The sequence below is a fragment of the Vicugna pacos genome, chromosome 7 (assembly GCF_048564905.1).
Source record: "Vicugna pacos chromosome 7, VicPac4, whole genome shotgun sequence".
Classification (NCBI taxonomy): Eukaryota; Metazoa; Chordata; class Mammalia; order Artiodactyla; family Camelidae; genus Vicugna; species Vicugna pacos.
In genome coordinates, this window is record NC_132993.1 from 50,552,750 (window position 1) to 50,577,494 (window position 24,745).

The window sequence follows — 24,745 nt, forward strand, 5'->3', positions numbered from 1 at the left end:
GTTTGTACTAGAACTAAATTAATCAAACCAGAAAAATTGCCTAGCAACATCTGACATTAAAAGATTCCAAAACAAAAACTAAACCATATGGAGGATAAGATAGAAGACAGCCCAAGCCTTGTCTAGATAAGAGTCACAGTCTGTACATGGAGCTTTCTTTACCCCAAAGAGAGAAGGTAGAAGAGAAATGAGAGTTAATAGAGGGAGAGCTAAGTAAGCCAACAGGGTTGAGCGCCTACTAGATTTATTACCCTGCACTAGGGGCGTCATAAACATTTCATTTAATTCTCATAAAACTGATTGTCTCCATTTACAGAGAAATGAAGCAGCATAGTTAAAGACTAAACAACTCTTCAAACCCAGCATCTATCTTTTTAGTTTCTTGCTAGAGTCTTATCACTTATAGGAACCTAGGCAAATTAATTATCTTCAAATTGTACACAGAAAGTAGTGTGTTGGCAATATATATTTTTATAGGTTTAAAGTACTAAGTTACTCGAGAAATTAACTGGAATGTCCAACTTTTCAAACTTTCTAATTGACTAACTTCTTTTATCTAAACAAACTTATAAGTGGTGGGCCATATTTAGGCAGACTTTTATGGAGGCAGCACTGATGAGCAAAGCTGGCCATGGCTCCTGTCACTTAGTGGGAGGGTGGTTCCGTGAGTGGGAACCAGAAAGTGATGTTTAGTTCTGGGGTTGGAGAGTCTTGCCAAAAATAGATTTTCAATCTTCTAAATAACAAAATTAGAGTTGTTTTCTTTGTACTGAAGGAAAAAACCCCATAGAGATATGAGTTGTAGCAGAGGAAAGATGAATGCACCTGAAAATAGATGAAGGAATTTTTAGATGTAACATTCTACCAGGGTGGGGATAGGGGGACATATTATGGATTCATATAAAGACATGCTTCAGTAGCAGATAGAAACCCAGCAATGGTCAATACTTGGTAGCATAGATGACCTGGTATTTGGGAAATCTGATTTATAAGACATTGGTTTATTTTCTGTTATTTGTGAGGCCATGGAGAAAGCACATAACCTGTGAAAAATGGGGATTTTGTGAGAATTTTGTACTGCTAGGTAATCTGCAGACTCAATATTTGTCATTTTATTTGTTAATGAGTCCTTTGTTATTTTGCTTCAAGAATGACTTGACATGTTGTATGGTCTTTTTGATATGGCAACATTCCTGAGAATGCCAGTGGAATATGAGGAAAATATGCTGGGAAAGAAAGTAATGACCTATTTAGGGGTTTCTGAACCTTTAACTGTGATTGGCTTTCAACATGTGATCAACCAGCTTGTGAGCTGTGTGGTTTAGATACTTACGTGTCTTTCTTGGTCAGTTACATTTTTGCTGTATGGCTATGTATGTATGTATGTATGTATGTATGTATGTAGTTTTTTTCTCCCCCCATGTGCCATAATTGTATTCACTCAGCACCCTGTAGATTTTTACCTCATGGGTGTCAAGGGATTCAGAACAAATTAAGAAGGAGTGGGCAGCTCTACAAATCACAGCCTTCTCGGTAGGCTTGGTTCTTCTCCACCACCCCAATCTCTCTCCTAATGAGTTATAATGTTGCCTTTACAGTGAGCAAAACCAGACTTCCCTTCAGAGTCTTTATGCAGCCTACGTGAGTTGTGAAGAAAGTCATGTTGTCCAGACCAGAAGAAAAAATTAGAATGAGATAGAAGTGGAATCACAGACATGCTTAATGAGTTCAACTCTACTCTTCAAACTTGGCAGAGAAAAAGTTTAGTCTCTCTTGGCAGAAGGGGTGCCATTCTCTCTGCTCATCTTCATATTGAATTCATCAAGAATGAACAAGCTAATGAATTGGCTCCCCTGAAAATCACTTGGCCTGACTTCTAACAGTATTGTGACAAAATCTCTTCCTTCTTCTGCCTCTCCAGCTTCAGTCTTCCTTCTTTCACCCCTCTTTGCACTTTCTCTCTCCTGAAACACATACATAGCCAAAGGCACACCCCTCATAGATAAAACGTTCCACCCTGGGTCGGTGGGCTCAAGGACATGGTTTTCCCCTTACTGTATCACTCAGAGTTGTGTCGAAGAACTCCTGGCAGGCTTCCTGGATGCTTTGTTAGGAACTAGCCTCAAAGAGTCTAATTCTCCAATCCACCCTAAGAACATTTAGAAATCTCCAAGGTTATCAAGTCCAAGAGAAATATAGTAGTTATGATAGTTTTCTGGGATGTTTTCTAAAAATTACACAGAATCTAAAACATCTATTATCCTTATGGGTGAAAAGTACTTTTATATGGATTTTAAGTAAAAACAGTTTTCTGTAATCAAAGCTCCAATAGAGTTTTGTCTTTAAAAAGGATAAAACAACATTGGAAAATGTTTAGTCATGTTGTCTAAGAATCCTGAGAGTTTTCTCTCTCTCTCTCTCTATCTTGTGATAACAGTTAACATAAGATCTATCCTCAGCATATTTTTACATATGTATATAATACAGTATTGATCACTAGGCTGTACCATTAATCTCCAGGACTTGTATAAACAAAACTTTGTACCTTTTTACTAATACTTCCCATTTCTCCCTCCCTGAGCCTCTGGCAACCACCATGCTACTCTCCGCTTCTATGAGCTTGATTATGTTAGATTCTTCATGTAAATGGGATCATGTAGTATTTGTCCCTCTGTGTCTGTCTTATTTCGCTTAGCATAATGTCCCCCAGGTTCATCCATGTTGTCACAAATGGCACAGGCTCCTTTATAAAAGCTGAATAAAGATATACACGGTGTCTATACCGTATCTTTTCCATTCATGCATGAATGGACGTTAGGTTGCTTCCATGTCTTGTCTGTCATGAGTAATGCTGCAGTGAACACGGGACTGCACATCTCTTTTCAAGATCCTGATTTCAGTTCTTTTGAATATATACCCAGAAGTGAAATTGCTGGGTTGTCTAATAGCCTTATTTTTATTTGAGGAAACACTATACCGTTTTCCACAGTGGCTACACCAATTTATATTGCCAATGACAGTGTGCTAGGGTTCCCGTTTTCCACACTCTAGGTTTTGAAGGTTACTCAGAGGAAGGTATCATCCCAGCTTAGTATACAGTTGATTCCAATAGTAACTTGGATATTTGGGAGTAAATACTTCATATGTGGAAAATATTTTTGAAGCTTTAAATTTAGATAGAATCTCTGAATACAGTGGTTAATTTCTAGTGAAACAGTCTGAGAAGAACTTATTTACAATGGCACTAGCTGTGTGCCAGTGTTTGGGCCAGGCAGGGTAGAATTGGAAAGTAGGTAAATTTGGTCTTGTCCCTGACTGCTGCTTTATGCACACTTCTGTTTGCTTTTCTCAGTAGTGCGTGCTCCCCCACCTCCTGAATCTACGGTCTTCACACACGAAAGAGCGGCAGCAAAGGGGAAGAGTAGTAGGATGCGGCCGGTGTGCCTGTAGGGGCCGAGCATCTTCTCCAAGTCAGGCTGTGCCCGCTTCTCATTCACATGGCCATGTTACCAGCTGAAGATTTCTCTGGAAGTGTGTGTGAGCGAGCATATGTGTGCAAACACGTGTCAACACAAAAGAGGAAACAGGCATGGGAAACGAGGGGAAATGGTATGATGCCTGTGATCTTTAGACCCAAATGTTTCATAAGCGACTACTGTTTACTTTCTTTCCACATTCTTCACACACAGACACCCCCGGAGAGTAGATTTGTTAAGCACAGTACCACAGGAATGTTGGTTTTCTGTTTACTTGTTCCAAATTGACTAGGGGCGAATTCCACCTGGAACCCTAAATTTTCAAACAACACTGAGTAGCTCCACCAGTGGCTTGATTTGGTGAAGAGGATGTGCGCCCAACAGGAAGGACCTATTCTCCCCATCTGTAGACCTTCCTTAATCCCTGGAGTTAAGGAGTCAGTGTATTGTGGGGAAGGAAAGTCTGCTTTGGAAAATGGTTTCATAATTACATCACATTCCTTAGCCGTTGACTCTCCTTTGTTTTGGAAGCAGACACGCTGTCATATTGATGCTGGAGCCCCATTTAGTGATGCTCTTAAGGGCTACTCATTTTGTTCCCTATGATAAAAGGAATAAAAGTTCAACTCAAAATTTGGATAACACCAAAGAATGGAAGAAAAGAGACCCCTATAATCTCACCAGCCAGAGATAATTTTTATTAATATTTTGGTGACTGTCTTTCCACTTGTTTAAAAAAAAAGTCTTTGTGTGTGGCAGGGGGAAGGGGGAGAGGAGCACATTTGTCATAGTGCTTTGTAGCTGCCTCCTTTCATCTTTTAGCTCATTGTGGACCTTTTCCCATGACAATAAATAGTCGTCTACAACTGTGATTCCCAACCAGGGGCAGTTTTTTACCTCCTGAGGACATTTGGTAACATCTGAAAACAATTTTTGCTTCTGGCATCTACTGGATGAAAGTCAGGGATGCTGCTGCACACCCTACAGTACACAGGACAGCCACCACAACAAAGAATTATGTAGTCCAAAATGTCAGTAATGCTGAGGCTTAGAGACCCTCTTTTATAACCTTATTTTAAATAGCTACCTATTATTCTGTCCTAAGATAAAATTATCCATTGCCCCATTGTTGGAAATTTAGATTGTTTCCACATTTTTTGCTATTATAAACAAACTGTTGAATATTCCTAGTCACACAGATTTGTGTATACTGCTGCCTAGAGTGAACTAGAAACCACTCTTAGACAAGAAAATTGGTGGATCAAAGGAAATGTACTTTTTGAGCCTTTAATCACTGTTTTGGATTTTTCTGTAGAAAGGTGATTTCAATTAATAATTTGATGTGTGTGCTATCCCTATCTTTATGCCTCTTTTGGAGTAGTAAAGTCCACCTTCTTAGAATGTCTGATGGTTTATTTGAAGGAATGTTTTAGTTTTTGCTTAGTTCCTACAAGATCCACTAGAGAGGGACGGAAGTCAAGTAGCTTCTGTGGCGCCCTTACTTCACTCTACCAATCATAGGGAGATCTGGGGAACAAAGAAGGTATGAGCAGAGCTTTGTGATACTTTCGTGAATTCCTGGTCTTCCTTTTGATGAAAGGGATTGAGTGTCTAGACCTTGCCATGAATGATGGGAAGAAAGCAAAATGCTTTGGCCAGAATTTACATCAGGCATTTGTCGGACCAAAGTCTATCAGTTTGAAATGGTGTGTATCAAATGCTTGGCACAGAGCCCAAGAAGTAGTATGTGCTTGATACATTTTGGCTACTAATACTGTTTTAGATGTAGAACAGTCAAGTGCTCCAACTTACCAATGTTTCTCTGTTAGATCCTGCAGCAGGTCCAGTGTGGATATCCCTCCGTTATTTCCTTGGTCATTGATGATCCTTTGAGGCATGACAGCTTTCTTTGGTCAGAGTCCGCACTAAGTTCAGGTTCAAATCACCAGTATATGCAACCAAGCTTGATAAATGTTGATTATAAGACAAAACATTCAGTTTTAAAAAAAAGGCATTCTCCTATGACAGCAAATCGTATATTTGCAAAAAGACCAAGCAAAGATACATTTTTTCTACTTTGAATTTGTCATTTAAAAAATTTTTTTTATTATTCATCTATACTGTAGTCTTTTTCTTTAACATTTCTCTTCTTTAGGAACCAGGAATGGGTTTATCACATCGATGTCTACTGAAAATTCATTTTGATGTTAAACTTTTTACATATTTGTTTTCAAAGTGTCTCTTGACATGTGCTTAGATATCTCTAAAGCACTTTTTTAGTTGCCTGGAGGGGTACACATATGTTTCCAGTGTCCACTAAACTCAGAATTCTTTGAGAGAATGGTTTGTGCCTTTTCATTTTTATATCCAGCGCCCAGCACTGTGCCTGATGTATATATCATCAGTGCTCAACACACACTTACTGAAACAACTAAGTGTGGTATGTTCCCCAGCATCTGTAATAGCACACCTTATAAAGGGTTAAATAAAATGAAGAAAAATAGTTGTTTACTTTTCCTTAACTCTTGAATTTTTCAATTTTCTTTTCTTTCTTCTTCCTTCCCTCCCTCCTTTTCTCTTTCTTTTTTTTTCCTCCCCACCCCTTCCTTCTTTCCTTCTCCCTTCTTTCCTTCCTTTCTTTTTTCTTTCTTTCAAAAAATCATTGTTATACTTCTGGGGCTAGGCAGCAGTGAAATGTAGTTAACAAAAATCAGAATAATCGAACTTTTGACTGTCTTAGATTTAACCAGTTGTGTTTATGTTTGACCTGGTTTTTCCTTAAAGGATGAGGAAGCACTGACCACACACATTTTTTTTCTCAGTGTTCTGCTGTAGATTGCTATCACTGTTTTCAGTAAATGAAGCCAGCCTAATTCCAAAGAATTCAACCAGTTATCTCATCAGAAATATCACATTGCCTAATCTTGCACAATAAACAACGTATTTCACTTGGCATTGCAGAGATTCTGGGGAGGGTGTTGTCATTCCCTTGAAGCAGCTCTTCTGGAGATTTTAGTAGTACTTGCATGTCACCAGAAAGTTCATCAGTTACCATAGGCATCTCTGAGAAAGCATATTAACATTGGGGTCTTGAACCTCACCAGATTCTCTATCCATTGCCTAAATGCAAAGTACGTAAGAACCACGCTTGGCACAAGATAAGTACTGTGTGATTGTTAGCTCTGATAGCAAGCATGTTTGTCTTGCTCTTATGAAAGGAATGCATTCATATTTTGCCATCAAGTACCATATTGGCCATAGCTTCTCTAGACACACTTAATCAGGTTCCTTTCTATCCTAGTGTGTGTATAATTTTTTAAAACCATGTATATTATGACATTTTATTGAATGCTTTTTCTGTACCTGTTAGAATGGTTATATGATTTCTCTCCTATAATGTGTATATGATAATCTGTAAATAATTTCTTTCCTATTATCTTCTATAATGCATTCATAAATTATGCAGTCTTTTGCACCTGGTTTCTTTGACTCAGTATAATTTTTTGACATTTCATCCATTTTGTAGCATGTTCACTTCCTTTCATTGCTGAATATTATACCATCTCTGGCTGTGTTGAAGATCTTTCCTTTGCTTCAATATTTGATTTTATTGCACTTGCAATTCTCTGGGACGGGACTCCTCAATCTGAAAATCCAACAGTTCTGCAAAATTCTTAGCCCTACCTGTTTGAATATTAACTTCCACCCTATTCTCTTTTTTTGTGTTACTGAAACTCTGATATACATAGATATTAGATCTTCTCATTTTATCCCTCACGTCCTTTAACTTCCTACCATATTTTCTATCTCATTCTATATTCTGGACAATTTCTTTAGCTTGTTCTATCAGTTCAATTGTGTTCTCACCTTCCATTTCTAATTTGTTGTTTAACCTATACATTGAGTTTTTATATCCTATATTTATTTATTTTCTAGGAAATTTATGTCTCTTTGTCAGAACTGCCTGATTATTCTTTTCTTATTTATACATTGTTTCATAGACATATTAAACACACTTCATATTTCATGTCAGATAACTCCTGTATCTGAAACTTTTGCAAACCTGAAGCTGCTGTGTACTGTTTCTGGTCACCCTCAATCATGCTGCCCCATTCCCTTGTGAGCATTTGTGATTTTTGACTTCGAAGTCATGCTCCTTGATTTAATGAATTCTCTGAGGTCTGATGGCAAGTGTATTACTTCAGAGCATGTTTGCTTTCGTTTCTCCTTGGTGAATTTGGTTTATAATTCACTTAAGCGGTGCAGTCAGGTAACTGTAGAGGGCAATGGTATGACCGTGACCAGTCATGAATTTTGTTTCTCCTTTCTTTCTTCTGTCATGTTCATGTTATATAAACACAGCCTAGGAAAGCTGATTTTTCCCTTTTATAAACTTTGTTCACTTTTTCTTTTCTTACTTAATGTTTTTTTGTGACTAGAAAGAAGTTAGAGATTATCAGCCAACTGAGGGGCTTTGAGGCCAAGAATGTAATGGTAAATGCTGTAAATAGCCAGTTTTGAATTCCTTTAACTAAAGGCCAGAACTTGCTGATGAGCTCATGAAGCAGACACTTGTGTCTCTACTTTATAGGGCATGGCTAAGGGCCCTGTGGTGTCCTCTGTTTCTTTCCTGTGTGTTGTCATGGATGATGTCATCACAAAATCATCTTTTTCTGCAAGAAGACTATTAGCCCTTGGATGTTACTCAACCCACAAGCTAATTAAATTCTTATTTTTCTGTCTCTTTTCTTCTCTTTCCAAGACTGTGTAAATCATTTAAAGATAGTATAGATGCATTTTGTAGGCCTTATTTTTATAGACATCCTATGACCAAGTGATTTCTTCTACCCAGTAGCCCATATATAGAAAAAATAGTATTTTATACACAGATTGTAAATTACATTTTACAGTAAAAAGTAGGAAGACAGCATTAAGTCTGAGTCAGATCCACATTTCCTGTTAATTGCTTATGCGAGACATGTATTTCAGTACTTCTGTAATCCATTTCTGGGTTTTTTCTGGAGGAAAGCATTTCTATGTTTAAGATGCCATCATTATCTGTGGATTGGGGACAATCTCAAATTAGCACCTTGAAAGCTAATGCTGTCATACGTTACAGTTACATTTGGGACTTTAAAACAACTAACAAATGATTCTCCTCATCTAAAATCTTTCTTCCAAATAATCTAAGTTATTTTTATGAATATGAGGATTTTTCTTTCCTGGGTTAAAAAAAATGCCTGGCCCATTGTAGGTGTTTAATAAACTTTTATAGTGTGAGTAAAATGAATATCCTATTTCTGATCTGGGAATTCATGTTATATATCTTATATGATGCCACAGTTTTAGAGGCGTGACTTCAAATTCTGTGGTCTCAGGAAGAGTGTTTTATAATTCACACAGTTCCTTTTCATAGCACAGTAGGTGATGGGCTCACAGGGCCCTGCTTGTTAATGGCATCCCAAGCTGGTACTGAAGCTATACATAAAATTTGGATGTAATCCCAGTTCTAAGTGTTTTTCCCCAGACCAAAAAAATATGGAAATTTGAATATGTGTTCAGATTTGTTCATCAGCCTGATATAAAAATGGACCAAATATTTCAAATTCTTAAAGCTATCCATTTTGTTTCATTTTTGAGAAGATGATCCTTGAACGCCAGCATAAATATTTCCTTGAACATGTCGTGACAGTGTATAACAGGGTTCCTGCTGAAAAGGGATGTAATTTTTTTTATCCATTTAGCAGCGTATTTGCTATCTTTTGTGGGGATGGGGGTGAATAGAAGATATTGGTCATAGGCAATTTCACTTTCTGGAAGTGAAGATGTCAGAGGCCAAACCATCTAGAGTTGAATACAATCCCCAGGATCGACACTTTATTTACACAGATGTACCCAGGTATCTGCCACCAACCCAAGATCTTAAATAAAAGTTTGAAGTAATCTTCTGTCTGAATGCAAATACAGGTCCTGGTATGTTATGTTTTCAGTTTAGTAATGTGAATGGAGGTGAAAGCAATTTGACTGTGACTTAGGGAGAAGAAATGATTTTCTGAAAATGAGATTATATTCAGTTGTAATGGACAGAGGGTTATTTAACATGGGTTAAGCAATACTTGGAGAATATACTGTACCGCCTTTGGGCAAGTTCTTCCACTTAATCTTCTAGTTCTGTACTTGTATCCACCTGTGATAATCAATTTATTAGATTATTTTCCCAAATCTTTTTCCATAGCAGCATCTCCACTTTTTATATGATTTCTCTCTACCCCTGCCCCAAACCCTCTTGTTTTTAGTATCTTCTCTGTCTCTTTGAAGACATTTCATATGTTTACTTTCAAATCTTGTTTTTGATCTTTTAATTCTGGCTTAGTAAACACTATACATAATTTCTCTTTTAATGACTGTACGCCTAAGATGCTCAGCATTGCTCTCCCTTTTGAATTCATATTTCCCAGAGAACATTAGCTACCTCGGATAACAATGGATGACACCTTCCTAATGAGCTTAGTTGGTGGTGTGGTGGTTATTATTTTCTCTGAGGAGAGCTTTTTACGAAGGCTTGGGATGGGAATGGGGAGAAGGACAAAATGGGAGGATGGGAGGAGGAGATGCTCAGGGGTGAACAGATTTGCTCAATTCATATTGTTAACACTTCAGTCTCAAGCTGATCAGAGTTGTGCCCTAAATCATACTTTGCCACTTCCGGTGGGCACTGGACTGGCTCTTGCATTCCTACTTTATGGTAGTGATGGATAGGGCAATATCCACCCAGAGAAATTGAGGGGAGGGAAAAGAACACACAAAAATCCTTCTTCACCCCATCCACTGTGTCCCTGAATCTCGAAGGTTGCCTGAATTCTGGTGGTAGAAGCTGAGAAGATGGGAGATGGCTAGAGACAAAAGAGTGACAGCTACTGGATGGCAGTGGTGTAGCTGGACCTCATGTGTGGCGAGGGACCAAGAAGTGGATATTTGTGCAACACACATCTCTGCTTTCTGGTCTTTGCTATCAGTAAATTAGTTCTTGAAAGTGCTTCCTCCCCTGTTCCTCTGTTTCATTACTCTTACTTGAACAGCATAATTCATCCTGCATGGACAAAAAACAGTTCCAGAAACCTTTCCCTGGACCCTTACCTTCATTGTCCTGGGGTTCCTCAGGGGTTGTGTAATTACTAGTGGGTCTTTTGTGTGTCCTCATTTATGCTTCTATCTGATGAGTAATCCATTTTATTTTTTTAGGCAGCTGATGTGGCAGTTGTATCAACACGCAGTTATAAAAACCAAGTATCTGTAAATCCTTTTGATAAATATTTGTGAAGTTTCAAAATCCTCAGGTCTAATCAGTGTAAGTCAGTCGGCAGGACAGTCTCCTAGGAAAGCCATTTGGAGACACAAAGCACATTCTGGCCATGGGAACTTCCTCTTGGGGAGGAGGGGTAGGAAACTCAGAAGAGTCTTCAGAAAAGATAAATTAGCTTCCACAGAAGGCGGATATTTTCAGACACTGATACTAAGCTTTACTGAGACCAGATAATAAAAGCTTCACTTTTGGGAGTAGGAAAGTTGGGGGATCGAAAGTCTGGTTTAAGTCTGGCTAAATAAAAGCCTAGAAAAATTTGCCCTCGTATTCTCAGAATGGAGGCAGGATTCTATATAGAGTAGTATTATAAGGAAGACAAATTTAAATGAAAGTTATATAAATTAAACACTATAAATATGCAAACTAAATATTCTTTACGATAACTATAACCTTTGGGATATTTCCCTGAATTTTTAAACATGGGCAAAAATAACTCCTTTTACTCAAGCCCTCCCTAAGACTAGTTGACTTACTAGTTAAAAAGAAAAGGTAGTAAAGAGCAAAATCCCAACTAAGCTAACTACATTTCTTTAAAATTAGAAATAGCTTTGTTTCTCCTGCCATTTCTGAAAACTTCTTTGTCAGATACTCATTCCTTTCTCACACCTAGATGATAATTTCTGGTCACTTTCAGTTTCATTTTTAAGGTATTAAAAGTGTTGTCTAAAATGAGCTTGTCATATCCAGTTCAAAGCTTTTCCCTTTCTCCTGTGCTTGACCTAGAAGTTTGAGAAGGGATGCAGTGAGCCTTCTCTCTCCTACATCTGTATCTTCCTGACTTGCTGTCTTTTGCCCCAGGGTTGGATGGGATAGAGGGGTAAGATATAAGGGGGAAAAAAGTCTTATTTACTTAGCTGGTGCTTTTGGAGATCTTAACTTGGCTGTCAAGTGCTCTCTGGCTTGGTAGGCTTCTAACACTGGCTCTTTTTTTAAATAGGGCAAGATTGTGGGGTTTTTTCTTTTTTTTTTTATCGTAGGCATCCTGCCCCTCCTCCATCTTGGACACTGCACAGTCCCTTGCTGTGGGAGATACTCTCTCTGGCTCACCCATTTCATCTTGCTGTCTTTGCCTGATCTAGTGGTACCCACCACTCCACAGTTTTGCTTGAACTGGGGACATTCAGATGTGACTGTCTTGGGTAAATCTCTGTCAAGGTTCCTCAATCTCCTGGACTTCTGTAGTCTTCCAACTCTGGTAATTCAAGCCATTCTCAAGGAGTCGGTCACCCTTTCCACTTGTTGTATCTGGGGACAAGATCACAAGTTTCTACAGCTCAGGAGGCATGAGAGCAGCAGGGATATGCGTATGACATCTCAGCTGTCTCCTCTTATCCATTCAAATTACATAAAATGCTTAATTTACTGTATGAGTGAAACAAGGCATGGACAAACCAGTTGGAAACATTTAAATTGTTTTATTACAGTATGAAGCCCAAGTGGTAATGTTAAGTTTTCACTAGATGAATATGGATGGAATTGGGGTGTGGGAAATCAGGATGACTAAGCATTTGATGAAGATTACTTTTCGAGGCAAATGGATGGGCTTTAAGACTCAACTGGATCTGGGGATAAGGTCTGCCTTTTATGTAGTACGACACTGAAAATCATTAACCATCCATGTGAATCCACACAGGGCTTCCTGATTGGGTGAATGGGAGTGTTTCAGTTTCGAAGGAGAGTTGAGAATGTTTTTCTCTGAGAGTGCCTGTAGATGTCACTATGGTAAATGACTCTTTTATCCTTGATTTGATGGTGGGGCAAAAAGCGCACAAAAAAGTAAAGTAAAAAAATGATATTTTGTAAAGTCCATCTATGTTGTTTTATTAACAACATCATAAACACAGCAACAACAACACAATTCAGTTTTACAAATTGTCCTTTCCATATAACAGTTGTGACTTATCCTAAATAATGAAAGTACGCTTAGCAACTGTCTTCAGTTTAGAGCAGGGAGGAGGGGGAGGGTATAACTCAGTAGTAGAGTGCACGCCTAACATGCACAAGGTCCTGGGTTCAATCCCCAGTTCTTCCATTAGAAATAAATAAATAGAATTGAAAATTGGCTATAATACCTAATTACTCCCCCCCAAAAAAATTAAAGGAAAAAATAGAGCAAGGAGGGGAAATCCCTCCATTCTCTCTTCCCCTACAGACACCTGTTTTTCAGGGCAGGAGATATCTCTTCTGCTTTACTTTAGAGACACTGTCCTCAAGCTAAGAATATTGAAGTTTCATGAAAGTAAAAGAACTATGCAGGCATTGACAAAGGAGAATGAAGGTGGAGAAAACATTTAAGAATATGCTTGGGGCAACGTTCATTTAAATGGGCTTTTCTTTCTGCATTGTTTTTAAAAAGCAATTGTAAATTTTGATCATCTAGAAAAGATAGTATTTCTCCTCTGCTTCTAGGGAAGGGAAACCCAGGGCAAAATGACCTAGGAACTCCATCTCTGAGCTTTCATAGCCTTTTCATAGGCAGGGTAGTTACTGAGGTTACCCAGGAAGCCCTTGGTACCTATATCTTGATGCAGTGGAGGATGTGTTTTGGGGACCATATTCTGTATGTTATTCTCATCAGAAGGCTACAGCATTTGATCACAGAATGGCCAAAACTGATACCCACTGAAAGACAAACGCTCAGTGAAGAGGAATTTACAGAGCTTCAGATCTATGTGAACAGATCTTCTTATGTTTACAAGAATTTTGTAGGCCTCATTAAAAAAAGAATTTTCTGTTGAAACCTGTGATACTTAAATTGAAGCAGATGAAAAAGTAGACTGAGAGAATAAGGCCTCTGAAAAAAAAGTTACGTGTTAATGAAAGATGGCTCAGGGCAGAAAGACATAAAATACTGAGAATTAACATTAGAATCTAGAAGAAAAAAATGTAGACAGAACAGAGACTAACTTGTAGTTTTCCTAGACTAAGCAGTATTACCTGTTCCATGTGAAGAAGAATTGAAAATTGACAGTAAGGCCCCATTATATATTTTTTATAGTTTGTGATAAATAAGCATATGCAAATAACCAAAATGTAATCTTATATATTCAAAATAATATATACAAATTCTAATTCTAAGTAAGGATTTAAGCATTTTCTACTGATCCTATTTTTGTCCTTCAAAAGGCCTATGCTGGAGAAGTAATTCTGGTATTATTACTCATACATATTTGAAGAGAAAGGACCTCACTTGTATAGCCTGGTCATGATACTGGTGTCCAGATTGGAGAAAAATCAAGTAAACATCATCATTTGCAAAATTCTGCCTTAATGAAACTTATTTATGCTTGGGACTTTTTTTTGTTTTGGTAATATTATTACAGAAAGAAAATTGTTTCATTTAATTGACATAATAATTTTAAAATTATGTGTTAAAGAGGTTTCTCAAAAAGTTAAACATGAAATTATCATATGGCCCAGTGATTTCAGTTCTAGGCATATATCCATGAGAACATATGTTTACACAAAAAACATGTCCATGAATATTTAAAGCAGCATGATTCATGGTAACCAAAAGGCAGAAACAACCAAATGTCCATTAACTGATGAATGGATAAATAAAATGTGGTATATCTATATGATGAAATATTATTTGCCAATAAAAGGAAATGTTGTATTGATACCTACTGTAACAAGGATGAAGCTTGATAACATTATGTTGAGTGAGCTAAACATTCCCAAAATACCAAATACTGTATGATTCCGTTTAGATGAAATGTCCGTAATAGGCAGATCTATGGAGACAGAAAGTAGATTAGTGGTTGCCAGGCATGGGGGTTTGGAGGGAGGACGTATAAGGGAAGGGAGATTAGGAAGTGATTGCTAATGGGTATGGAGGTTACTTTTGGGGAATGAAAAAGTTCTGGAATTAGACAGTGGTGATGCTCACACAACTTTGTGAACATACTAAAAAAAAAAATCACTTAATTTGTACACTTCATTAGGGTAAATTTCATGGTTATATAACGTGTTTCTCCTGGAGAGAGAGGCAGAGGAAGAAACAACCAGCTGCTGGGCATCATGCAGTCGGTTTGGGCTTCCTTCATTACTGCTCCCAGGAAGGGAAGCTTTTTATTTGATCACTTCAAGCGTAAAAGGGTAATTCATTGAGATTCCACCTCTTTGCTTTTTCTTGCAGGGATAGAGAAAAACATCTGGGAGACGTGCAATACGCTGGGGCAGAAAGGGGAGACAGTCTTTTATTAGTCACTGTGAAAAGGACCTTTTTCCTAGAGCAGCCTGATAAGTGACTACAAGTGAGTCACTGCCCAAAGCCAATGAGTCACATTAAATTTGGGGGGTGGTGGGATCCTAAAATAGACAGTGGACTTAACTTAAACAATAACACATCTGTAAGATTTTGTGTGTATACACATAGAACATACATATGGGAAACCAATTTAAATATTTTTGTGTTTGTTCTTGTTCCTTCTGTGCAGAATACAGTTATACCCCAAAAAAGTTTTGATAAATCAGTCGAAAAACTACAAGTATAATTCTTTTAAGGACAATAACATTTTAGCCGAAAATCAAGTTAAAACAGGCTTCTGCAGTAACCTTCCCCTTCCAAACAACACGAAGAGATTACATTCAGGTCAGGACACTCCTGTCATTACAGAGTTTACTCCAGTGGCTTTGAGTATAAAGTGTGTTTATGAAAACCCAATGGAGTTTTATAACTAGCAAAGCCCCAAATATGCTCTGAACAATAACATGTGATGTTCAATCTGCAGGCTGATGTTTTGAAGTATTTTCTCGTGGACGTAGGACAGTTTCTTTGTGTCTTACCACGTGCTAATATTGCTCCTCTGGCTAGGGATAGATTTATATGATTTGGCTTTTGGGCATCAATAGTCAGTGACTTGATAACTATACCTGTGATGACACTATATTTTTTTATTGGATTTTTGAATTTTACTTCATCCTTAGCATTTTGAAAATTACACTTCAGAGGTGTTTAAGTAATTTTTTTCCCCTCCAGGAACAACAGAATAAACCCAAGAACAAAACTTCTACATAATTAGTTGCATCAAAACTCATTTTAAAATATTTACTGATTTATCAACCTTCTTGTTTCCAAAGGACTTAAGGTAGCTGCAGTTATTTCACTGTGTTAATATCAAAAAAGAAAATGGAAGTCATACAACAAATAAAGGTACAAAAATACATAAATGCACATGTAATCAAAGAAGTGAAATAAAAAAGAAGTATTAAATCCTGAACTTAATAATGATTTTTGATAGATTTTAACCAGACCTTGTAAGATTCATTCTTACCTAACACTAAACAGTGCTTCTGACTTAAGTTGGTAGACTTAGCACTAGCATTTCTATCCTTTCCCTCCTTAAATCTCATTATATGATAGTAAAGAAATCAACCCATAAAATGGAGAGAATGGGAGGAGAAATAGTCTTGAAAAAGACACCAACAAATTTCTAGAAGATGGGAGGAAGATAAAACTCTGTTGACAGATGTTAAAAGCAGGTAAATCATAACAGCCCAGAATATGCAGGAGGAAGTGCAGTTATGAAGAGAAGCATGAGGGAGAGGGTGTAGCTCCGTGGTAGAGACCCTGCTGAGCATGCCTGAGGTCCTGGGTTCACTCCCCAGTACCTCCATTAAAATAAATAAATAAACAATTACCATTCCCCCCAAATAAAATAAATTTTAAAAAAAGAGGAAGCCTGAGCTATAGAGATTACCCCAGCCCAAAGATGATAAGCAATAAAAACTTGGATGAGAAGAGAAGCCAAATTAGAAGATTAATTGAAAGGCTGATTACTGAATGAAGACTAGGTTTACAGCACCCCTTCCTTCCTGCCCTTCCACATTTCAAGAGAGGTGGAACTCAAGCATTTCTAGGCAGCCTAATATATAACTAGCAGGCAAAAACAAAGGAAGACAACACAGTAATAGCAAGACAATCCTAAAGCCACTTCTCTAAAGAAGTCAAATGAACTGCAGGTATAAAATTAGGTCTTTCAATATAAAGTCCTCCTCCTCCTGGCATTTGGAAGCTCTGTCTCCACCCCAGCCTGAATGCCTTTCCCTTTGTTGCTCACCCCAATATGAAGCCGGCCAGTAGTCCAGTTCTGACCATATGTACTGAACTGGAGTTGAGCATCATCTTTGTGTGAGAGACCTCGCTTTAAAATTAAAACAGATAAACAACAGACGAGGAGACTCATGGATTTAACTTAGAAAATCAACCCAGTCCACTATTCTGATTTGTAAAAAGCCAGCCAAAGATAATAAAAAATACAAATCAAACCAGTGGCAGCATGACAAAAACAACTCAAAGAAGAACATTCACTTCAGAAGAAACAGATAATTTAGGAAAAAGAAGAGTACTTTAAAATAAGCTAATTAGCATCCTTATGAAAATTTGAAAGGATATTGCATTTAAAAATGAGAAAAGGAAACTGCAAAAGACTAATGGAAGTCAGAAATGATTTTTATATTGAAGATATTATTGCAAAAATTTAATAGTTTTGAAAGTGAAAATAAGAACAAGAGGGAAAAAATTTAAAAAAAGAGAAAAGGTAAGAAACATGGAGGATCAATCTGGGAAGCCTTACATTGACTTAATAGGATATCTGGAGGAAAAGAACATAGGAGAATGGAGGGGAGGAAGTTAGCAATGGAAAAATTGAAGGAAACTTTCCAATACTAAAGCATAAGAATTATTTAAAATGGTAAAGTTCTATAAAATTCCCAGGATGATGAAACAAATATTCTTATCTGAAATTTCACAACACAAGAAGTAAGAAATAGGACTTAGAAGTTCACAGCTGGGATGCGGGGCACATATATTTATGATTCATGAAAATAGATCACATTGACATCAGACATCTCCACCAACAACGCTGGATCCTAGAAGCAATGAAACTGCCTTTGAAGCTCCAAGGAAATATTCTAGGCTTAGTCACAATGGCAATGAAGTGTGATGGTAAAATACAGCGGTTTTTCAAATTTTCAGAAACTTTTCTAAGGAGGTTATTTTTTAAACTTCAATTTTAGGTTCATGAATTTTTATAAACTTTTCTACAGAGGTTATTTGAAGATTTGCTTGGGCAAAACAAAGATGAAAACCAAGAAATTGAAAGATACGGAGGGAAGATACTGAATAATTCACCCAGGACCTATTTGAAAGTAAATCTAATACATCCGTTATATAGGAGATCTAGAAAGTTATTGATTCCAATTACAGTCGGGCATAGTCATGACAGAGACCAGGAAGCCTGTGTCAGAGTAAATGCCTGGGGTTAGAGGCAAAGGACACAAAGAATTAAAGACGATAAGGAATGAGGCTGCAAAGTTGTAGTTTATTCAGATTGTGTGATTTTTCTAAGAGTAAATGTAGGCTAGTATTACAATTGAAAATTGTTGACAGGTAGAAACAGTGTATTGAGTAGAATTAGACTTGAAAGCATGTGACAGCAAAAACCCTCAAATTAATAGTGACTTGCAAAGAGGTTTTGTTCTCTTCTACAAAGCAAGTCTAGTAGTTCAAGTCCTGCTATAGATTTTCTGTAAGTTCATCAAAGCCCCAGGCTCCAACCAGCTTTTTTTCTCTACTACCCAGGAAGGTACGACCTTTGTCAGTACTGTCTTCATTCCACCCAGAAGGAGGGAGAAAAAAGGGGGTGAAGTGCACAGCCCTTCCTTGGTGGAGTCTGCTCACACCATTTCTATGTACATCTCATTGATAAAACTTAGTCATGTGACCACAGTAAGGGCTCTGGGTGGGATTGTGTACCTACTAATATTTGGGGAGGTTGTGGGAAGAGCTATTTGTGAAGAAAGAATGGAGAACAGATGATTGGGGACTACAGAGAGCCTTTTCAGCAGACCCCAAGAAAAAAATCCTTTTGGTGATAATTTTTATAGGTGTTAATGGTCATATTTTATTACCCATTGTATTTCCTTTAAAACTTACATTGTATTTGGGGAGATATGAAATGCAAAACACTTTAGAGAATAAATAGATTTGCTAAGTCAGGGCATTACACTTTTCAGAAAGGTCCATGAATTGATACAAATATCAAATATTTTCATTGAATTAATATATTACACATTTGTGTATTACTACTTTTCATGTGGATGCACTTCTGACTTATAAAATACAATTTCACTTAACTGAATTCATCGTAGTTTATTGTTGCATAATTCACCAGTGGACATTTACACAATTATAATTGTTATCATGGCTGTGGCGGGGAGCAGATTTTTAGTTTGAGGGTATGAAATTTTCTAATTTTAGAAAAAGTAACTTCATGCTAAAAAATGCTGGACACCATTCTTACCAGATTTTATTGTAAAGGTTATTTGTGTATCATTCATTTTTGGCTTCATTTTATAAGCTCCACCTTATTTTCTTTTTGCCTGAATTCTTTCACTTTCTTCTAATTTTTATTGTCATGTTGCAATACTTTATTTTCTGTAAGACACCTTATACTGTTTTTGGAACAGGATGGATATAAACATAAAATCTGATAATAGCTTCCCCTCTCACTGCAACCAGGTACTGGCTACTGGAGGCAGACTTTCATATCTAGGAACTGCAAATCCTTCCTGGGTGTAAAAGTGATTAGTTCCAAGTTGCACTGGCAGCAGATTTTGGATGTTTAATAGTCCTTTGAACTTATATTCAGTTTTTCCCTCTTCTTTGAAATGGTTTGAAATTTGTCATGAATTTCCAGCCAACCTCTGGTTTCGAGTTTCCTGGAATTACGGTTTCCTTTTAAATCCTCAGTCTCTCTTCGTGCTCACTATCCCCAGATTTAGGAAGTGCCTTCAGTTCTTCACCACCTTACTGATCATATCTTTTGAGTATTTTATTTCCCTCCCTGATTGCTTCATTTTAGTTCTCTGGATATTTAACGTTATTGTCATCTGTGGTCAGCTCTTTGAATCTTGAGTGGTCCTATTTGCTTTGTCTTCCTTTTCTTCTCCTTCTAGTCTGGCTGTGAGATACCAAGTGTTTTCCCCTGAGGATTTTCAATTCTCTTTTATATTTATTTTTAGCTTACACTGGGGCTATTAAATCCAGACTTCCTCTCCATTAATCCTGCATTTCTATGAATTATCGTGTCATCATATCCAAACATAACTGCCAAATGTACAATCTTGATCTTGGCTTGGGTCAATCCTCCTGATCTTTTATGAGCCGTACTGAGACCTTTGAAGTACCAGTTCCTCTCTCCACTGGTGGCTGCTGGCAGAGATACAGGCTGCCTGAGATTGATGGGGGATGGGCAAGCATCACTGCCAAATAGCTGTGGCATCGTAAACAGGGCAGAGTGCCTTGCCAAAAACTACGCATTGACCTTGTTTGGCTTCCAGAACGATGAGGTAAAGCTATTGAAATAAGTTCGAGATTGCAAAAGATTAGACTACCATCAAATACTTCAAAGCACTCTTTCTCAGCAGAGTATGCAAGAAATTTTTAAAAGGAGAAGTGATTGTCACTCTACACAAACTGTGGCTGTCCTTTTGGCTTGAAGAATTTGACATTTGCAGTGATTTACCAGAATCAGTGCTGATGGCCCTAAACTGAAAATAATCTGAACTATGTCATAGTTCCAATCATCTCCATACAATAAGAAGAGGGGTCTTACGGAAGGAGAGAAAATATACCTGGTGTTAAATGCCTATAATTAACATTATATAGAGGATGCAGGTTTTGTTAGGTTAAGGAATAACCCAGGTGCTAATTGACAGTGTGAAAGTCCGAAAGAAGCCACCTGGAGTTCTGATCAAGAAGTCCATATCCCATCAGTGGCTAAACAAGTGCTGCTTTTTTATGGTCTCAATTGACAACCAATAACTGGGTTAGCTTCTTAATGATGATCAGAAATTAGCTTTTCTTGGTGACATTGGCAGTTTATAAGTTAGCATAATTTTACTGCTTAGTGAAATTAAAAGTTTTCAGGAAAAAATGGTTTGGTTCAAAATGTTTGAGGTGCTCTACACACTTGTATGAGTGTAGAATATACTGTTTCCTCTTCCATAGGGCCCAATGCTTGATCCCTAAATAATCCTGTGACCAGCCATTGGGTTAGGAAGATTTCGTGTTGTCTGCAGTTCATGACCCAAGGTACTAGATCCTGCTTCTGGAAGGTTGTCTTACTGGCTTTAGTTAATTTTTCATGCAAGTGGAGGTCTGTCCAGTTAAAAGGACAGAGCTAGCATTTTATTGAAACTATGGTACAGATTGTTTTTGCCTGCTTGTTTAATGAATGTTTGTTTAATAATTGTAATTGTGGAAAAATGTTGTGTAAGACTTGCTTTCATTGTAATCTGGTAGATCATTTATTGAATGGTTAACTTCCAAACTGACTTCAGAAAACATAAGAACAAAGTGTGCAGTATTGGCTTTTTTTATTATTTAAAGTTTCTACTATTTTTGAGAATTAAAAACTTGTCATTTTCCTTAAATTTGTTTTTACTTCTTTGATTATCGGTAAGGGAGAATTTTATTTTTAAGTGCTAGCCATGCTTATCTCCGGTTTTGTCAATGCTGCTCTTTCATGCTCTTTGATTTCTCTTGCAGATATTTTACCCAGCTCTTTTTACTGCTGAGGTTTATGAGGTTGTTCTTTTTTTTGACTGGCATAATCAAACAATTTTAGAAAATTTTAGATCTTTAAATCTAACAATCTGTTCCTTTTTGTTTTTGTTTTTTTTTGTTGTTGTTGTTGCTTTGTTTTTGAACTCAGGCATTTTTTTTTTCCTCCTATGACTGGCAAATTTGCTTACTTAAATTTTATTATTTTTGTGATGTAACATTATTAGTTTTAAAAAAAATTACACTTTCATTATTCTGGAATTGTTTCATAACTGTTTATCAAATAGATCTTCCCTGTCTCCTTACTCGATGCTTTATTTATTACATATTTGATTGTTACATATTTGATAGTACCATTTCTTCTCATTATTAGAACTTTATAACATTTTAATATTTGGTAGGATTAAACTCCCTTCACCCATTACTTTTGTTTTTCAAAATTTTCTGAACTCTCTTACTATTCATTCTTTCATATAAAATCCAAAAATAGTTTGTCTAGGTTCAAAAGAAGCTCCTCTTGAATTTTCTATGGGATTGCTTCATATTTATAAATTAAGAACTAACAGTTTAGTAATATTTTATTTCCTCATCCATGAACATGAGCTGTTTCATAGTATATCCAAATTGTAGTTTATCTGAATAATGCAGAAAAGATATTCATGACTCTTGTACTTCTGTTTAAAAAAGCTATTTCTACACACTTGGTGTTCTTTCCCACTACTTTCTTCTATTTTATTTTTAACTGGCTGCAGCAGATTGCAGGAGGAGTGATTACTTTCCCTCTTTTACCTTGTGTCTATCTGATTTACTGAATTTTCTTACAAAGTGTAGTAATGTTTCAGTTGATTATCTTGACTTTTCTGAGTAGAATATTACCTCTCTTTCCCAGGGCTGAAAACTTCAAGTGCTCCTTTATAGTCTGAGTTATTAGCTGAAGTGCTCAGGAAAGTTCTAAATGTTAGGATTGTGAACAGCCTTTGCTGTTCTAGATTTTAATGTATGGGGCTGTCTAATACAGTTTCTCTATTAAGAAAATGGCTGTTGATTTTACATAAATTGCTGTTTTTACGTATAAATAAATCTTTCTCATCCTAGTTCTTAAAAAAGATTTAAAACCATGATGGGGCTGAGTTTTATCAAAATGATTTTTAACAGCTGTGTTGAGATAATCAAACATTTTGTATGTTTGTTTTGGGTCTTTTGATGTGCTGTTTCACATGAAGTTTCCCGATTATTAAACTTCACTTATCCAGAGATGTTTTCAAAGTTAAAACTCAATGAACCCCAGAATACCTAGCAATTTATTAAATCTCTTGCACAGAGATCATATTATTATATATTTAAGAAAATTTACCTATGTGTTTCTTTTTGTATTTGCTTTTATTAAATAGCTTCTCAATTGTATTATAAATCTGGAAAGCAAACAATTTTTTTTTTAATATTAAGGCCGAGCTTTCCCCACCTTTTATTTATTTACTTATTGCCTCAGGCTCAGGAACAGATATTTAGTTTGGAAAGATTTTTTCTCTTTTCAATTATATTTGGAAATTTCACTGTTTCACAAGTGACTTGCTAATGTTTTTCTTTCACATAGCTTATTCCTTCTCATACTGGCTTCAGGAAATTATCTGTGGCCAAGGCTGTTTTGTTATTTTTGTTAGCATGTGACTCACGTCCTCTGTCTTCCTTCCTTCTTTAGTTTTAAACAAGCTGAAAGGGAAAAATCAAGGGATCGAGTCTATGCAGTGATGGCAACAATTAAAAAAAAAACTTATAGAAACGTTTATGTTAAAAGAATTATTATTTAATAAATAATTTTGTATAAATGTACTATATGTAACCAAGGTATTTTGTGAGCAATCAGGACTTAACAAGATTGTTACCGTTTAAAATTGAAATATGCAGGTTGAGGTGGTTAATGCCCCCTTTCTAGAGGAAGCCCACATTAATCACATGTTCCTTGGGGCTCAGCTTTTGTGACCCTTGGTTGGCGTTCTGTGCAAATTCCATAGAAGTGTAGGAGATAAAGACAGTCAATATATGTTTTGGAAACCCCTTTAGTAGACAGTATGCCTCGAATAACTTGAAGACTGACAGATATATCTCTCTAGAGTATAAAATATAACTTTTAAATACAGACATTTGTACCTTGTAGACATGGACCAAGCATTTAGACAACATTCCGTAGTTAACTATGTATACCAGTAACTGGCACTGAACATTGATTAAATTCATTTTCACTCTGGGACTATGAAACAGAAGAATCTGAATAGTTACATGAAAAGAAGTAGATCATATTGTGAGGAAAAGAAGTTGACATTGTTCCTTTTTACCAGATTATAGTTTGAAAATAACAAAGACAACTTCAGGGATGCTGTTTCATCATTGGAAAGAGTAAAGGGAGAAGACAGATACGGTTGTGAAGCTCCTGCCACTTATCTGTGTGGTTGGACAAGTTAACCATTCAGCTTCAGTTTTCCTATTGATTAAATGGAGATAATAATAGCCATCTCATAGAACTGTTTTAATTATTTCATGAAAAAGAGAGAGAGAGCGAGTGTGTGTGTGTGTGTATGTACTTTTTTCCCTCCCATCCTTTCTTGTTCAGAGAAGTTCCAGACCAGTAGTATGGGCACTACATGGAATCTTGTTAGAAATATAGAATCTCAGCTCCACAAAGACTTACTGAATTAGAATCTACATTTTAACAAGACCTCCCAGGAGATTCCTTTATACATTAAGCATAAGAAGCACTGCCCTGTCTAGCACAGAGCTTAGCCCAGGATTGTGCTCAGTTAAAGCAGTTTTCTCCCTTTCAAATTGAACAGTTTTCATCACATGAACTTGCCTCCCATCACATGAAAAAAAAAAAAAAGCAAAAGCAAAAAAACCCACAAAAACTCCAACAACAGCTGTAGTCACAAAGTGAGATTGACATGGTCTCTCATTTGACCTTGTTTCCGGTAGTCCTTCTATACAGAATGTATGTTTGGGATTCCCTCCTCTTTTTCATCATCTGTGCTTACTCCTTGACACAGGGTGCTAAAACTGAGTTTTGAACAAGACATCGAGACAAAAATAGATGTGAATTTTCAAAGACAGATTATAAATGCAAAATTCACCACTTCCACCCTTTACCATTTGGAGGATATAGTGAATCAGAGAGTAGATCAGAACAGTGGATTTTGGGCAGAGATATCCTTGGAGAAATCTGTGCTATGAGCCGTAGCTCTTTGGACACACAGTGCCTGCTCCTCTTCATGATAGTGGGGTGACTTCTAAAGGCACTTAGGAAGCTTAACATCTGACTCCTACACTGAGTCTTTCTGTGGTCTG

At 36.9% G+C, this 24,745-nt stretch overlaps 1 long non-coding RNA gene across 6 annotated transcripts in view; it reads left to right on the top strand.

The window, feature by feature from the left end:
- LOC140697418 (uncharacterized) overlaps positions 1-24,745 on the top strand; it is a 235,371-nt gene that overhangs the window by 56,512 nt on the left and 154,114 nt on the right. The window contains exon 1 of one of the 6 annotated variants that reach the window (XR_012074443.1): positions 14,997-15,095. The exons of the other annotated variants lie outside the window; for them this stretch is intronic. This is a non-coding gene — a long non-coding RNA (uncharacterized lncRNA). Of the gene's footprint in view, positions 1-14,996; positions 15,096-24,745 lie in introns of those variants that run through there. 6 annotated transcript variants of the gene reach the window in all.